This window comes from Heloderma suspectum, chromosome 1, assembly GCF_057233095.1.
Source record: "Heloderma suspectum isolate Gila_16-S chromosome 1, 16-S_ref, whole genome shotgun sequence".
Taxonomy (NCBI): Eukaryota; Metazoa; Chordata; class Lepidosauria; order Squamata; family Helodermatidae; genus Heloderma; species Heloderma suspectum.
Genome location: NC_139458.1, coordinates 435,851,856 through 435,864,749, shown reverse-complemented (window position 1 = coordinate 435,864,749; position 12,894 = coordinate 435,851,856). Strand labels below are relative to the sequence as shown.

General features: G+C 46.5%; 1 protein-coding gene across 5 annotated transcripts in view; it reads left to right on the top strand.

Moving 5' to 3' along the window:
- The first annotated feature begins 3,196 nt into the window (after positions 1-3,196).
- The window catches only part of EXTL3 (exostosin like glycosyltransferase 3), a 154,561-nt gene continuing 144,863 nt past the window's right edge, over positions 3,197-12,894 (top strand). For 3 of the 5 annotated variants that reach the window (XM_084829464.1, XM_084829460.1, XM_084829461.1), the window contains exon 1: positions 3,197-3,867. The gene's annotated coding sequence lies outside the window, so the exon portion shown is untranslated. Of the gene's footprint in view, positions 3,868-4,150; positions 12,184-12,894 lie in introns of those variants that run through there. The other 2 variants (XM_084829462.1, XM_084829463.1) reach the window with 2 other exon arrangements.

Genomic DNA, 12,894 nt, shown 5'->3' with positions numbered 1-12,894 from the left:
CAAACCAGCTTTTGCACTCTCCACTTTCACCCTGAACAAGAGGCTCTTTAGATCCTCTTTGCTTCGTGCCGTTATGGTGGTATCGTCTGCGTATCTGAGGTTCTTGATAATTCTCCCGGCAATCTTAATTTCGACCTGTGATTCATCCAACCTGGCGTTTCTCATGATTTACCCTGCATATAAAATAAATATGCAGGGCGACAATATACAGCCTTGTCGTACTCCTTTCCCAATTTTGAACCACTCGGTTTTTCCATGTCTGGTTCTTACTGTTGCTTCTTGACCCTCGTACAGGTTTCTCAGGAGACAGGTAAGGTGGTCTGGTACTCCCATCTCTTTAAGAATTTGCCACAGTTTGTTGTGATCCACACAATCAAAGGCTTTAGCGTAGTCAATGAAGCAGAAATAGACGTTTTTCTGGAATTCTCTTGCTTTCTCCATGATGCAGCGAATGTTGGCGATTTGCTCTGCCTCTTCGAAACCCAGCTTGTACTTCCGGTAGTTTTCGGTTCACATACTGCTGAAGCCTAGCTTGTAGGATTTTGAGCATCACCTTGCTGGCATGTGAAATGAGCGCAATTGTACGGTAGTTTGAACACTCCTTGGCATTGCCCTTCTTTAGAATTGGGATGTAAACTGACCTTTTCCAGTCTTGTGGCCACTGTTGAGTGTTCCAAATGTGTTGGCATATTGAATGCAGCACTTCAACAGCATCATCTTTTAGGATTTTAAATAGCTCAGCTGGAATACTGTCATCTCTGCTAGCTTTGTTGTTAATAATGCTTCCTAAGGCCCAGTTGACTTCACTGTCTAGGATGTTCGGCTCAAGTTCAGTGACCGCACTATCATGGCTATCAGGGACATTCAGATCTTTCCTGTATAGTTCTTCTGTGTATTCTTTCCACCTCTTCTTAATCTCATCTGCTTCTGTTAGGTCCCTGCTTTTTTTGTCCTTTATCATGCCCGTCTTTGCACAAAATGTTCCCTTGATATCTCTGATTTTCTTGAAAAGATTTCTAGTCTTTCCCATTCTAGAGAGCTTCGGCTATTGGGCGGTATAGAAATGAATAAATAAATAAATTCTATTGTTTTCCTCAATAAGAACCTCATGATCTGAGCCAGTCAGCTCCAAGTCTTGTTTTTACTGACTGTATAGAGTAGGGATGTACGAAAGGGACTTACCTTGTCCCGCAGCTTTTTTTGCGGTGGGGGGGAGGCGCTTCGCTTCTCCCCCCCGAAATTCATGCGAGTGGGGGGTGTCTTCCCGCCTCGCCCGGCTGAAATTCAGGGCGGGGGGGAGGCTTCCTGCCTCGCCCCCGGCTGAAATTCAGGCCGGGGAGAAGCGCCCCGTCTCCCCAGCCGCAAACTTCCACAGAAAACTAAAACAAAAAACAAAAACGCCCCGTGATAGGCTACATGACGATTAGCGTAGCCTATCACGGCTAGATCTGCAAAGTCAGCCGTGATAGGCTACATTAATCGTTACGTAGCCTACCACGGATGACTTAAAAAAAAAAAAAAGCACGTACGGCTAATGGCGGCCCCCATAGGGAGCCGCCATTCGCGTTCCTTATTTGGTTGCTGTAGTCTACGTAAAGATTTACGTAGACTACGGCAAAAATAAGGGCAACGCAAATAGCGTTGCCCGTATTTTCGCCGTAGTCTACGTAATCTTTACGTAGACTACAGCAACCAAATAAGGAACGCGAATCGCGGCTCCCTATGGGGGCCGCCATTAGCTGTACGCACTTTTTTTTTTTTTTAAGTCACCCGTGATAGGCTACGTGACGATTTACGTAGCCTATCACGGCTGACTTTGCAGATCTAGCCGTGATAGGCTACGCTAATCGTCACGTAGCCTATCACGGGGGCGTTTTTTTTTTTTTTTTACTTTTCTTGGAATGGTGGCGGCAGCGCCGCCCCCGCCGAAGCCCTGCCGAACCGCCGCTGCGACCCGCCACCGGGAGCGACATTCGGGAAAGGTAAGTCCCATCCCGGGGGGTGGTGCGGGGGGCGTGCGGAGAATTTCTCCCCGAAAGTACTTCGGGGGTCCGAATACGTTGGCACTTGGCCCCCCGAAGTTTCGGCGAGAAATTCTCTGAGACCCCTAGTATAGAGCTTCTCCATCTTTGGCTGCAAAGGACATAATCAATCTGATTTCGATATTGACCATCTGGTGATGTCCATGTGTAGAGTCGCCTCTTGTGCTGTTGGAAAAGAGTGTTTGCTATGGTCAGCGTGTTCTCTTGGCAAGACTCTATTAGCTTTTGTCCTGCTTCATTTTGTACACCAAGGCCATGCCTGCCTGTTATCCCGGTGATTTCTTGACTTCCTACTTTAGCATTCCAATCCCCTATGATGAAGAGGACATCTTCTTTTGGTGTTAGTTCTCGAAGGTGTTGTAGGTCTTCATAGAACCGATCAACCTCAGCTTCTTCGGCCTCAGTGGTTGGGGCATAGACTTGAATTACTGTGATGTTGAATGGTTTGCCTTGGATTCGTACTGAGATCATTCTATCATTTTTAAGATTGTACCCCAGTACTGCTTTTCCCACCCTTTTGTTGACTATGAGTGCTACTCCATTTCTTCTAAGGGATTCTTGCCCACAATAGTAGATATGATGGTCACCTGAATTAAATTCGCCCATGCCTGTCCATTTTAGTTCGCTGATTCCCAAGATGTCGATGTTCAGTCTTGCCATCTCACATTTGACCACCTCCAGCTTACCTTGATTCTTTGATCTGACATTCCAGGTTCCTAAACAATATTGTTCTTTACAGGATCGGATTTTCTTTTCACCACCAGACACATCCACAGCTGAGTGTCCTTTCGGCTCTGGCCCAGCCGCTTCACTCTTTCTGGCGCTACTTGGAAATTCCCTCTGCTCTTCCCCAGTAGTATATTGGACACCTTCCGACCTGAGGGGCTCATCTTCCGGCGTCATCTCTTTTAGCCTATACATTCCATGGGGTTTTCTTGGCAAGAATACTGGAGTGGGTTGCCATTTCCTGCTCCAGTGGACCACATTTTGTCAGAACTCTCCGCCATGACCTGTCCGTCTTGGGTGGCCCCGCACGGCATAGCTTATGGCTCCACTGAGTGCCGCAAGCCCCTTCGCCACAACAAGGCAGCGATCCACGAAGGGGGGAAATGACATTACTTTTAATTAAAAAATACATATTTTTTTTTACAAATTCTCAAAGTTTGCCTCAAGTTTAAATCCAAATATAAAATATATCAATGATTGGCTTGAACCAAGTAACTCCTAAAATAATGACAAAATAAATATAGCATATAACTTGACTAGAGGCGAACGCTAGTTTGGGCGGGAAAGCTACTCTCGCCGATTGCGCATGCGTAGAATTTAGGAGCGGGGGGGCTCGCATCGGAGAGAGAGTCGGCACTTTCCGTCTGCTTCCGAACCTCCCCCGAGTCGTCTCCTCTCTCGCGTTTCTTCTGCCGGCCTGTGGTTCTCCCCTTTCCTCCCCCTCCCTCCGTTTCGGGAATCTTCGTTCGTCTTCGTCCCTTCCCGCGCCGCCCTCGGCCCTTTCCGCCGACTCCTTTCGGAAATGACCGAAGACGCGTTGAAAGAACCGGCGGCGGGCGAGGTGAAGTAGAGAAAGCGAGAGGTGAGGCGCTGGGAGGGCTCTGCGGGTTGGACCGCTCGCCCCGTGGAGCGAACCATCCGCCGCCAACCTCGAGGGGGGGAACGGAGGAAACGAGGATCGGACGGAGGCGAAGACAGCGGGCGCCCGCTCCGCCGCCTTTCTCCCCCCTCCCTCTCCGAATGGTGGCTGTCTGCCGACCCCGGGAGCGACCGACTGGAGGCTGCGGCGCCCGCCGGGCGGGAGGGTCAAACTCAGGAGGTAAGTGGGGGGGAGGTGGGTCGTACCACGCGCGAGGAAGGGGGTGTGTTTATGCGCAAATAGGCGACCTTTTGGACGCAGGCTTTGGGGGGGCTTCCCCCCTTTCCTGCGGAATGGTACAGTCTGAGGGAAGGCAGCCCCCTCCCCTTTAAGGTCGCTCCGGAATGGGAGACTGGGGGGCGGGTGCTTGGGACTCTGGGGGCCCCCGAGGAACTGGGGGGCTGGTGGAGAAGGGGGGGCACCGTGAGGCCAGGGACCCTACCTCTGAAGTTGGGGGGGGGAAGCATCCCCTGTGGGACTGGGGGGTCTCCGTGGTTGACGTTACCGGCGCAGGGGTCGCGCGTCAGTGTTGCTGCTGTGGTCTTCTTTATTGAAATGTTTTTTGAAAAGGGGTTAAACAATAAAAGACCCCCCCTCCCTCCCACCCACCCACTTACACAGTTGACGGTGCAAGGCATCTATTAAGCCTCCATTTCCCCTGCTTCCCTCGCCTCCTTCCCCTTGGATCACTGACACGTAAGTTCTGTGCCTTACATATTAAACCGTTTACTGTTATCATGTTCACCTCTGCCAATTATTTGACTGATTTAAAATTATTTTTAGGCTGCCTTTGAGTGTAGAACTCTATCAAGGCGGTGTGCAAGATATATATATATATATATATATATACACACACACACACACACACACACGCACACATTCAAAAGTACACACATAGGCAGTAAACAAATACACAATAACACACTATAAAACATTGCACCAATAAAGCCTGTAGCCCACGCATTATAGGAAGGCCAGCGAAAACAGAGCCTTCTGGAAGATCTGATGAACCCCTGATGGAAACTGATTCCGGACATTGCGGGGCCACCACTGAAAATGCCCTCTCCTTTGTACTTGCCGGCCCTTGGTGGCGGGCAACTGAGAAGGACCTTATTTTATTTGCAGAATTTATACAACGCTCTGTATCTAAAAAGAGATTCTCAAAAGGAGTGCTTGCTAATATTAAAATTGCAGCAACGTCCATTAAAAAAACAATAGAAAACATCAACATAAACAACATGGTGGACAAAATAAAATCATATTGGGGGACTTCAGATGCCAGGGGAAGACTCTCTCAGGGCAGGGAGGAAGATGAATCTCTTGGGGCAGGGAGTTCCACATTCCGGGTTCATGGAGAAGGCCCTGTCTCATTCGCACCACAGGTACTTCTGACTGTGGTAGAACACAGAGTTATATTAACTAGTGTGCAAACCAACTTGAGCAAACGAAACAAAACAGCAAATACAACAAATCAGTTTACTCACCAAAGTCTGAGCAAATGGGACAGACTTTGCCTGTTGCCTAAAGGATAATATTAAAAGTGTCATGTTGATCTCCCTTGGAAGGGAGGTGCTCAGCAAAGGTCCTTTCTTTCCCTGGTACTGTAGTAGCTACCCACCTAACCCCTGTAGAGAGAAGGTACTCAAAGAAAGGTCTCTGATTATTGGCTGCCAGCCAGGTTCACATGGGAACAGATGGACCTTCATGTGCCCACTGTTTTATTTATATTTATTTATTTAAAATGAGTTTTAGGCTGCCTTTACGAGTAGAACCCTTAACGTTTAGGGCTTTTATGGTCAAAACCAGCACTTTGGTTTGTATCCAATGTTAGTTCCACTTCGATTAGACCCATTGAAATGAAATGGACTTAAGTTAGACCAACATTGGATACAACCCTTTGAATTCTTCCTTGAAACAAACTGGGAGCCAATGAAGCTGCTTGAACATAGGTGTAAGAGCATTACTAAACGTGTGTACTTGGATGATCAGTGGTATAGAGCGCTTTGCATGTGTAATGTCCCAGATTCTGTCTGTTTGTTAGTTTTCAATTAAAAGGGATTCAAGTAGCGGGGGATGGGAAGGACCTGTACCTGAGACTTTGGAGAGTTGCTGCCAGTCGGAGTAAACAATATTGGGCTAGATGGATAAATACTCCGACTTGGTAAAAGGTAGTTTCCTATGTTTGTTATGGCCAGTTTTAACTGCAGCACAAACACACTGCTATTAAGTATATCCTGCTGATTTAAACATAACAAAAGTCTCACGATAGGCTCCCAAAAGCATTGACCCACATCTCTGGTTTCACATTTGGAAAGTTCTGATCCTATGTGCTGATTGATTATATTTTTAGACTGCTATTTCTCCAAGGAGTTCAGGGTAGTATAAACCAGCCTTCCCCAACCAGCATAGAATCGTAGTGTTGGAAGGGGCCTACAAGGCTATCGAGTCCAACCCCCTGCTCAATGCAGGAATCCAAGTCAGAGCATCCCTGACAGATGGCTGTCCAGCCTCGTCTTGAGCGCCTCCAGTGTGGGAGAGCCCACCACCTCCCTAGGTAATTGGTTCCATTGTCGTATTGCTGTAACAGTCAGGAAGTTTCTCCTGATGTTCAGCCGGAATCTGGCTTCCCATAACTTGAGCCCATTCTTCTGTGTCCTGTACTCTGGGATGACTGAGAAGAGATCCTGGCCTTCTTCTCTGTGACAACCTTTCAAGTACTTGAAGAGTGCTATCATATCTCCCCTCAGTCTTCTCAAGGCTAAACATGCCCAGTTCTTTCAGTCTCTCCTCATAGGGCTTTGTTTCCAGTCCCCTGATCATCTTTGTTGCCCTCCTTTGAACCATGTTGGACTACAACTCCCATTGTCCCCACCCAGCATGTAATTCTCTCAACAGCCTTGTGGTGTAGGTTAGGCTGAGAGATGGTGACAGACCTAAGGTCACCTGATGAGCTTCATGGCTGAGTGAGGATTTGAACCTGGGTCCCCTTGATCCTAGTCTAACAGTCTAGCCACCACAATGGCTCTTATGAAAAAAGGGCTGTGAGCATAGCTCTGTGTTTCAGTATTTAGACATATGTTCCCATCTCCTGCTGCCCTCATTCCTTGGCTCTGAAAGTAATGGTCAATCTATAAAAATTATATATTTGACTTTTTTTTGACAAGAATGTAAGAAGAGCCCTGATGCTGGGTCAGACCAAGGGTCCATCTAGTCCAGCATTCTGTTCACGCAGTGGCCAACCAGCCCCGGGGCTGTGGGGACCCCGGACCTCTGCCTGGAGGTCCATCCGGCCCTAGCTGTGCCATGACACAGAATCAAAGGGCATTGTAAGAGGCTTAGGGTTCAATCCTATCTGGATAATCCCCAGCCTCCGAAATCGGAGGCTGCTGACTATCCTATGCAGGGTGGCTGAAGCGCAGAGGGGACCCTCTCCTCCATGTTTTGGCCACCCCACATTTTGCCTAGACAGGCGATTTCACCCATCTAGGCGCAGGTTTGGGGAGGGAGAGGGAAGGGGCCTAGAGGCCTGATAGGAAGCTGCATAAAGCAGCTTCCGCGGTTTCCTCCCGTCCCCGCCCCTGGGACCGCCCCTTTCCTCCCTGTCTCTGCACTCGTTTCTGAGTGCAGAGACATCGCCGGTGCAGAGAAAACCATGCTGGTTATGAGGCAGTGGGGGAGGGAGTGGGGAGGGGAGTTTCTGGGAGCAGTCAGAAACCGAACAATCCTATGGCCCTCTAGACAGGGTATAGTGGCCATAGGATCGCTCCCTTAGAGAGCAATCCAATGCCTCCTGGACATGGCTGGGGGACATAGGATTTTTCGGTTTCCTGGATACGAGGTCAAAGACAGGGCTCCAACCTCGTAGCCAGGAAACCGCGCTTGAAATTAAGGGAAAAGGCCAATCTTGACCACCGAACTTCTCTTTATAAAAGATTGCTACCTCCAGCAGCACTTTTGCATGTCCTTGACTCCAGCAATGGTGTACACCAACCTTCCCCAACCTGGCACCATCCAGATGTGTTGGGCTACAACTCCCATCATTCTCAGTCAGCCACCTGGTTGTGGGAGGTTGGTGTCCATAAAAGGTAAAACAGAATTATGTCCTTGCAATGCTGTGGCTCCCTCATATCCTAAACTACTTTCCACCTTTGATGTGGCTTAGCAGAGTTTGGGACAATTGTGTTTAAAACCATAGAATCATAGAATAGTAGGGTTGGAAGGGGCCTACAAGACCATTGAGTCGAACCTCCTGCTCAAGGCAGAGCATCCTTGACAGCATCCAAGTCAGAGCATCCTCGACAGATGGCTGTCCAGCCTCATCTTGAATGCCTCCAGTGTGGGAGAGCCCACCACCTCCCTCGGTAATTGGTTCCATTGTGTGTTGCTCTAACAATCAGGAAATTTTTCCTGATGTTCAGCCGGAATCTGGCTTCCTGTCACTTGAGCCCATTCTTCTGTGTCCTGCATTCTGGGATGATCGAGAAGAGATCCTGGCCTTCCTCTCTGTGACAACCTTTCAAGGACTTGAAGAGCGCTATCCTATCTCCCCTCAGTCTTCTCTTCTCAAGGCTAAACATGCCCAGTTCTTTCAGTCTCTCTTCATAGGGCTTTGTTTCCAGTCCCCTGATCATCTTTGTTGCCTCCTCTGAACCCTCTCCAGTTTGTCTGCATCCTTCTTAAATTGTGGTGCCCAGAACCGGATACAGTACTCAAAATCACATGTGTGGTAAACGTTTGCTCTGGTTGTCTGATTTTGACTGGTCTGTTTTGTAGGGCGGTCATACAGTTAAATATAATTCAGTGAATCACACGAGCTCTAGTTGATTAGATTAAAGGCACAATCCTGTGCATGTTTAAGCAGTAAAAAGTTTTACAACTGCCAGCATTCCCAAGTCAGCATGGTTGGCTGGGGAACGCTGGGAGTTGTAGGCCTTTTTTCTGTCTAAACATACATAGGATTTCACCCTAAGTTGACATATACTTGCAAATGGATAAAAGCCGTCTTTCTGAAGAAAAGAAGAAGAAGAAGCCATATTCAAAAACCAGTGGTAGAATACTTCAGCTTCCCTGGACATTCTATCACTGACCTTAAAGCAGCCCTTGTGGAACAAAGAAATTTCAGTGGAGTGAGGGACTGCTGAGTCAGTATTCATCAACAGGTTTAGTTCTATTGCCAGAAGCTTAAATTGGGATAGAGGATTTTTATCATATTACATGTGTTAATTGGCTTACCTAGTTCTAGATTGGTTGTGTTATCAGCAACAACTGCACCGTGAATGACTACTGTGAATAATGTGGTAGTTATTTTCTGCATTTAATATTCTTCTGATGTCATTGCTTACAATTCTAACCCCTGCTCCAATATCCATTGTAAATAAACCGGAAACTCTACAATAGCCCATGCATCGGATGAAGTGGGCTGTAGTCCATGAAAACTTATGCCAGAATAAGTTTTACATTTAAAGATAATAAATCTTTAAGGTGCCACAAGAGTCTCTGTTGTTTTTGCTGCAACAGACTAACACAGCTGCCCCCCTGAAATTTCCTTGATGTGAGCACACATCAGAACAGGCACCATCTTTGAAGAGGCATTCCCTCGAATGTAAAAATAATAATTCCCTCGTATTAAAAATAATGAACATTAAAAAAAACTGCTGCCAAATTAATTTGGATCACTTTGGTCAAAAGGTTTTAAAACTGCAGTCCTAAACAGAGTAAGACCCAGTGAACTCAGTGGGGCTGACTTCTGAGTAAATGTGCTTAGGATTGCACTGTTAATCGATTGACCTAACCTTTAACCAGATAAATGTAGCCTCTCCAGTGTTTTGTGCCATTATATTTCCTTGGGCTGGAGCCTTGTCTTGCACTTTTGCCAGGATTTAATCAAATAATTTATTATTGTTGACTGTCTTTGCTGTTGGATGAAATCAATATTAAATGGACAGTTTCAAGAGTTATAATGACAGCCAAAGGCCCTAGACTGGGAAATGCAGCGTTCAGCAAGGCATCCTGTGTGGGAGTGATGACTAATGTCTCTTGGTATTTACTGCAATCAGCTGGGGTGGGGGGCATTTTTGACCTCTTTCTTTAGCAGTCTCATCATCCTCATCCTCAGCTACACAGTGCTGAAAGCCTCATCATTCAGTAAATTTGTGCAAAGTCCTGCTTTTGTTTTCAGCTGTAACGTCTCTTCATTCCAGCAAGTACAGTTTATCTTCATTCAGAGTTCAGCTGCATCCAGCCAAATTGTCCTGGCAGTGAAACGATGGTACAAAGAGTCTGTGAACTGTTAGACATGTTGTTGCACAAGATCTGCCTAAACAACTTTTTGAAGCACTCCTGATCTTTATTTTTTGGGAGGGGAAAGAATAGGGTGGGAAGAAATACTGGAAATGTGAACTGTGATGCCCCGATATGGGCGCCTGTCTTGGCTGTAGAGCGAGAGGAGCCAAGGTGCATGTTAAGAGCAAAAGGAAAAGGGAACTCGCTCTGTTGTGGGTCTTCCCCATTTGGATGATTCCACCAATGACTGAGTGAACAGAAAATTGCAAAAAGCTTAGTAGTGTTTGTGGCTCCTGTAAAATCTTGACAGTAATAGCAGTTTTGTAAAACTCAGGTTTTAAAAATGCTCAGGTGCATTTTTAATTCAAGATTTCTTCTGGAGCCTCATTCTGAAACGTTTGCTCTTTTCAGATTCTAGAAGAATACTTTTTGTTTGTCAGTATTGTATTTGCAGTACTTGTACACTGCTTTTCAACCACAGCGATTCTCATTATTTTGCACCCTAGCTCCCATGCTTTGCCATTTCCTTAACTGTGTTAAATCTACAGCTGTTCCTCTGCTGCTTCCTGACTTTGGGATATGAGGCAAATTGTTGCTATTAAATAGCGCCATTGTTGTGTACATGAGGCTTCGTGGAGTAATGTAAGTGATAAAGTCAGGGGGAGGAAGGAAAGGAGAGGGAGAGGCTAGCCTGTCTGGCATGTGGGGGGCATAATGCCTTCCTGACTTCCGTGATGGCAGTCAGTTAGATCCCGACGGTTAGTTTACACATGGCAGCACTCATATCATGACCATGGTGCTGCTGTCCATTTGGCAGCTGGGCTGTGCTCACGTAGGGATGTCTTAGGAACTTAGACTGTGGCCTTGGCTGACATCAATCACTTCCGGAATGGGAGAAGTCAGTGGACCTTTTGGGTAGTTTCCAGTTGCGCTACCAAGTGCTACTTCCCCATTGTGCTAGCAGCCGCTACTGCTAGCGCAGTGGCAGTAATGGATACTTCCCTCTGGGAGCCAGGGGGCTCACTCGACTCCCTCCCGTTCTGCCACCAAGCTGAAATGCTGCTTTTTAGATGTGTGTTTGACCTGGGTGAATGTTTGAGTGTTTGTGGTTGGTCTTTTCTAGTGCTGCTGCTGCTGCTGTTTTGCTTTGAAGCTGGTTTTGATTTGATTTTCCTTGTTAATTTGGACCGAGAGTCGGTGTGTAAACGCTTTAATGAATAAAGTTATTTGTAAGCTGCTGATTTCAGGTGTGTGTGTGTGTGCTATAGATGCTACTGTGATTTCAGTTCTGTGATCGCTCCCAGAAGTACCACCACCATCGTGGAAGTCATAGTGATTGCATGCATGTTATCCTTGAGGGAGCACAGGTTCACACGAACAGTGCCTTCTCGTGGAAGGTCTCTCATCAAGAAAAACGTAACTGGGGCACAAGACGCTACCCATATTTATTTACTTTCTGTGGCAACTTCTGATGTGCCAGAGGAATTGGCAGTACAGGGAATAATCCAGTGCAAAGTATTTTAAATGGTAGTTTCAATTTGCTTTTATGCAGTGATTGTATCCACATTTGGCTGCTTCGACACTGGTTCTTGATGATTTTTGGCTTTGGGGCCTGATCTCTTGACAACCTGACTCATTTGCCTGACAATCTGGGTACTAAGGTTTTGTTAGGACTGGAACAGACCGGGATGGAGTGGGGGAGAAGGCATGTAACTGTCTTGTCTACTATGGCTAATCATTTTGCACGCGATGTAGGAGTCAGAAGCTTTGGCTGTTGTCTGGCCAGGTAAACCTGCAGGTAGCGTCGTTTTATTACAAAGCAGAGGAGGAGGGGGACTCATTTTGAAGTGCAACGTGAAATCTTTCAGAAATCATTGCGAATTGAAGTCTCCTCCTGGTGAGAGTGGCTTAGTGGTCTAAGTAATCCACTGCAAATGGGTTCAATTCTGAATAAACGAGGGGAAATTAGTGGCTTGTGGGCCAATATTTGAAATGACTCCAGACTGCTACAGTTTTGTAGAGAATAGTCAGGTGGTGGTGTTGTTTTTCACTAGTTCCAATAGCTTTGGCTTTTCCATCATTTCAGCTGCAGGTGTGTATGTGTGTGAAATGTCCTGTGTAAAGCACAAGTGCCAGTTCGGGGCTCCCTCTACTGGCTGCGATCAAACCAGCAAACCAGTTCTCAGAGATCCATTGGAGGTGTTTGAAGAAAGGGTGGGTATGCAGAAATAAATAATGCCTTGTGTCATTAATAAATAGCGCTGATGTGAAGTGGCCTTACCTGGGCTGTTCCTTTTGTAGGCCGACAGTGTCTTTTGGTTACATAGGTAGAAAATGTATGGTAATATTTGCAATTGCCCTGGATGGCAGATGCTGCCCCATCAAGAAGAGAGACTTTGATCAAGTGTTCCAGCATTAATTCTATCATCTTAGTTGGCAGCTTTCTAGGAATGAGCTCAGTAAACAAAATTACACTTTGACGTTGCAGTCCTGTTCACACTTACTTAGGAGTGAGTCCTATTGAGCATACGAGGACTTACTTCAGAATAAACATGCATAGGATTGTACTGTTAGTTGAGTTTTGTTTTAGGCGAATGCCTCGTAGCCTTCTATGTGCTTTCAGAGGCTTGATTTTTCTTGTAGGCTTGCTCTTGTCATAATTACCCGCTCTGACCTCCCCTGCACACTAACTGACAAGGAATTGACACCGCTTGCTGGTGGGCTTGTCTTGGAACAGCAGTACTTCATGAAATGCAGCTGTTTTGGGTTAAGAGGTTTACATTTCATTGGAGAGGTTGTATTGTTAGAATGTTCTGTAGCAAAAAGCCTTTGCATTTATTTACTAAGAGGTTCTTAAATTCCAGCTCTTGGTACAAAAATAATTTGTGGAAGCTATAGACGGATGTGGGTTGAGGCATGTTACAG